Below are 5,146 nucleotides of genomic sequence, written 5' to 3' on the forward strand. Positions count from 1 at the left end.
ATGATATCCGAAATGCATCTATTATGATCCCGTCCAACTCCATTGGATTTGTTTGACTTTGATACGCTTCATCGAGTCTTTGAAAATATCTATGGTAATTTTAAATTGCATTAGTCTCTCACTACTCCATTCGTGGATGCCCCAATGTTTCCCACACTGAGTCCGGGCCAGGATATGTTGTCAAGCGTGATCCTTTGCATTATTCGCCGTGCCTCGATGTGAGGGGGCAGGTATACGCGTACATGGGTTTGTGGAGTATGTTGTGCCATGTACGCTTGTTCTGATATGATTTACTATGGCCATCTGATATGACATATTATGTTATGGGGTTATGCCCCTATTCTGATTCTTCTGTGATGTGGCACCAGCGTCGGGAGGGTGGCCACGTTCTGTCTGCCGAGTCCCTTGGCAGGGGCCGGATTTGATATGACATATGTTTCTGTACACACTCCACATGTTTTGAAAATATATATCTGATACTTTGTATTTTCTGTTTACTTTCTGTACGTTCTATACCAGTTATGATTTTGTTTCTGCAACTCAGGCTTTACATATTCAGTACATATTTCGTACTGACTCCCTTTCCTCGGGGGCTGCGTTTTCATGCCGCGCAGGTACTGACGACAGGTTTGCCGATCCGTCTGTCTAGGATATCTTTTCCGCCATTTGGAGCGCTCTTTTATTCAGAGCCATCTTTTGGTACAGTCTGTCACTGCTATCTGGATATGTACTTTGTTCTGGGTATGACGGGGCCCTGTCCCGCCTTATGATTATGATATGTTCTGTAGAGGTCTGTGGATACATCTGTGTGGGTTCTGTACATATGTTTGGGATACTTTGTTCTATGATGGCCTTATCGGCGTATGTCTGCCAAGTCTGTTTTTCTGTTAAATTCTGTAGCGTCCACTGATATTATTATTATATTATTATTCTGTTAATATGCTAATTTGGGTATCGGGTACGTATAGGTGCCCAGCTCGGGCACTGGTCGCGGCCTACGGGGTTGGGTCGTGACAGGGGAGCACTTGTCCTATTTGTGAGAAAGAAAGATGGTTCCCTACGGATGTGCATTGACTATCCACTTCCAAGAATCGATGATTTGTTCGACCAATTATAGGGTGCCAAATGGTTTTCCAAAATTAATTTGAGATCGAGGTATCACCAAGTGAGAGTTAGGGAGGAAGATATTCCCAAAATGACTTTCAGAACTGTTATATCCCGTATTTTATACATTCGGATATTTCAAGGTGGTCGTGGTAAGTTAAGGGCAAGACTATGTTCCAACATTATTTTAATATACAAGTTGTTTATTAGTATGAAAATATTGAGAAATGTTAAGAGTAAAAAGGGAAATTCACAAAATGGCTCATGGTAATATTGCGGAAGGCCAGGGGCAAAATGGGAATTTCACAAAATATTCGAGAAGGTTCTTGGAGGGGCCATGTTGGCCGTATGGCACATGCCATATTTTATTAAATGGGGGCTAATTATAAATAGATATGGACCAAATCTTGCATAAGAAGGCAATTAGTCTTCCTTGTTTATTTTCAAGAAACTTCAAGAAAAATGGAGAAAGGGGACATGTGTCCACCTTGTGTTGGTAGAAGATATATATATATATATATATATATATATATATATATATATATATATATAATTGATGACTAAATAATACATAGTCATCATTTTAAATCAAGAAGCTTGGAGAAAAAAAAAAGAGGAAGAAGAGATGGGGGTTCGGCCAAGGTTGGCAAAAATTAAGCCATGGAAATTGATCAAGAAAAAATTATTTCTTCTAGCATTTCAACTAATTTGAAGGCCCTAATTAATATGAGGGAGTTGTTGGAGCAAGCCAAGCATTCATTTGGGTGATTTATAAACTCTAGCCAAGTAAGAAGACAAGTGAAGGAAGGTCAGGTTCAATCTTATTTTATATATGTTATGAATGATTTATGCATGTTGTTGTGTGTAGAAGTGGATGAAATTCATGAAATATATATGTGTGGGAGTTGGCCGAATAGGAGCTATGTGGGGGTAGATATGATGAATTGATTTTATTTAGTAATTTGATTGTTGTAGTTGTGGATTCGATGATGTAAAATGAGGATTTAATGGTTTGAAATGAAGTTGTAATCGTTTTTGGATTATGGAAGTAGTTAATGTGACATTATCATGGTTCCTTATAATTATAAGAATAGAGTTGCTAATGTGTAGGTTGTAAATATACTTCATGAATTTGGAAATGAGACATGTGTTTGGAAGATTGTAAGTTGGGTTGTAATTGAATTTGAAAGAAGGAAGTGTGTTGTTATGGTTCTTGTTGCATTTGGAAGGTTTCGGGTGAAATGACATATTGGCTAGATTGTTTTGAATATTGTATGACTTGCTTGAAGTATTCTTGAATTGTGTTTGTAAAGTCTTGGGCAAGTATTTGAATGAGTAAGCATTGATGTTGGCTTGACTATATGTGATGGAATTGCATATAAATGAAATGTCGTTGAATTGTGCGACAAGAGTTGTTAATGTTAGAATATATTTTGGATTGATTAATAAAGTTGTCAGTATGGTTGTTGGTATTGTTGTTGATAATGTGGCCGAGTTGAATTCTCGGATTGTTGTTGATAAATTGTCCGACTTAGATTCTCGGGGATGGTGTATTTATAGGGGAAATTATGCCAAAATGTCGGTAGTATATAAATGAATTCATTTGAAAGACTAAGACAAGTGTGTGTGACGATGAATCTAATTATTATGTAAATCTTCTTGAATGTAGACTAGCGATAACGAGCTTGGATAATTAAGCGTAGCTAATAGGACGTGGAGCAGGTATGTTAAGGCTTGTCCCTTTCTTTCAAAGGCATGATCCCGATGTTATGATTTCATAATTGTTTCCATATCTTACTTGTTTTTCAAAAGTTAGATGTTTATGATTCCAAGGCATGATTCTCTTCCCAATAACTCGTAAATGTTTTTCCAAAGTGTCCTTATTCTACCAAAACAGAGGTTTATGATTTTGTAAGCTCTTACGACAATAACGATGGATATGTTTCACAATGACATTGATGATGTCAAGGATGAGAATATTTCTATGATGACTATGATAAGAATGATTTCATGTTTAAAGGTACTTGGTATGACGATTGCTTTGATTTTCCAAAGATGACTTCTGAAACGTTCGTGGAAGGTTCTGTACTTCAAACGCTCATAACTTTTTTATATTAAATCGGATCGACCCGAAACTTGTTTCTGAGTCTTCAGGTGTCGGTTTATGTATGCTGTTATTCGTTGCTAGTCTCATCTTATAATAATTGTTCTGTCAAGGTGAGACAAGGCGACCATGGTTATTCCATAATGTAATCGGAGGTTACCGACCTTACGTCACTCCGATGGATACATGACTTTCTTTGGGCTCTCATGCATGCTGCTTATATGATATATGTATATGACACATGGACATGATATATGTATATGTATATGGGGAATATGGGGAAAAGGGACATATGTGGCGCTATAGACGCACTGCCACCTGGTCAGTTGGCGTAACTTATCATCCCGGATGCGGGATGCCCGGACGCGGGACATATGTGGGGGAGCCGACGTGGTTCGGCGCTATGATATGTTCTATTTTCTATATATGAACAAGAAATGTTTTTCAAAGAGCTAAGCATGCATGGCATCCGCCCTAAGAGACACTCAGATGTACATGTTACTCTTTTATCTCATGATATGCTCTATGTTCCCGTTCTGTATGGTTTATAATTACATCCCTTATTATGTTACTATTCATGCCTTACATACTCAGTACATTGCTCGTACTGACCCCTTTTCTTCGAGGGCTGCGTTTCATTATAGAGGATTTTCCAGCGGAGTTGGCAAGCTCCATTTGCTCTGGAGTGTTGCAGGGTTAGAGTACTATGCGATGATGTCTTGTTCGAAGTTAGAGACTTTACAGACAGAGTCGTAGGTGTAGTATGTCAGTCTTGAAAGCGGCTTCACCAGCCGATGTGTCTTTATATTTTATGTTACAGACTCCACATGACCACAGATTTTGTTTGACTTGAGAACGACGAAAGAAAGATTCTGGAGGCTTAACTATGTTTTTCATTTCTTATTGATGTAAGAATCTACAGAGATTAAGTATGCAATAAGAGTCAGCGGGTTCGCTCGGCTCTGAATATGGGGTCGGGTGCCCATCACACCCTAGTAAGTTCAGGGTGTGACAAAGTGGTATCAGAGCAGGTCGTCCTAGGGGTTGTCTGCAAAGTCGTGTCCAGTAGAGTCCTATTTATGGGTGTGAAGCCGGCCACATTTATAAACAGGAGGCTGTGGGGCATCTAGGGATTGTTGACCTTCTTTCTATCCTAGATCGTGCGATAGAGCCAAGTGATAAGAAATAAAATTTCCTTATATAAGCCTTACGTACGACGGAAGAAGGTGAGTGATGCTATGGAAGGTCATAGAGGTAAGTCTTGACGTATTTGTTCTGTTACCTGAAACTGGAAGCTCTGGATGGGTGAGATGTGTCGTATACATATGTATGCCCTGCAAGGTATTGTCGATATTCGCTGCGTACAGATTTGGAATAGTAAGGATTGCAAGAGAGATTCTGCCAGAATTGGTCAAAAATCAACTCATTTAGTTAAGTACGCCTAACAGAAGGAAGCGTGGAAAGGAAACATCGTAAATGGACAATAAGTAGGATGAGTTGTTCCGGAAAGGTTATGGATTTGGTATGACATGAAGAATAATAGCGAGAAAGACGATTAGCAGTCCAGAGGATTAAGATGGATAACATCCGAGGTTTAGTAGGAGCAAGGTTTGTTGGAGAATTCGGAGGAAGTCGATAATCAGTTTTGCGGTAGATCATGATATAAGAATGGTGAGTGGGAATCCGAATAGACTGATACCTAAGTACTTACAAGTAATGTTAAGAAAGGTGTGATCACTACCAGCGGGAATCTGGGAATCTAGGACGAATGGTAGTTATACACGAAAGTGAAAAGTGAATACTGAGGAGTGACAAGGGTAAAATAGTAGTTGTAAGAAAAAGACGTGTTACGAGAGTGTCTCGGAACCAGTAAGACCTCGACTCGCTCCAGATCATGTAATAAAGGTCATGTGAGGAAGTGGACGCGATTATATCAGC

Source organism: Lycium barbarum, chromosome 7 (genome assembly GCF_019175385.1).
Source record: "Lycium barbarum isolate Lr01 chromosome 7, ASM1917538v2, whole genome shotgun sequence".
NCBI lineage: Eukaryota > Viridiplantae > Streptophyta > Magnoliopsida > Solanales > Solanaceae > Lycium > Lycium barbarum.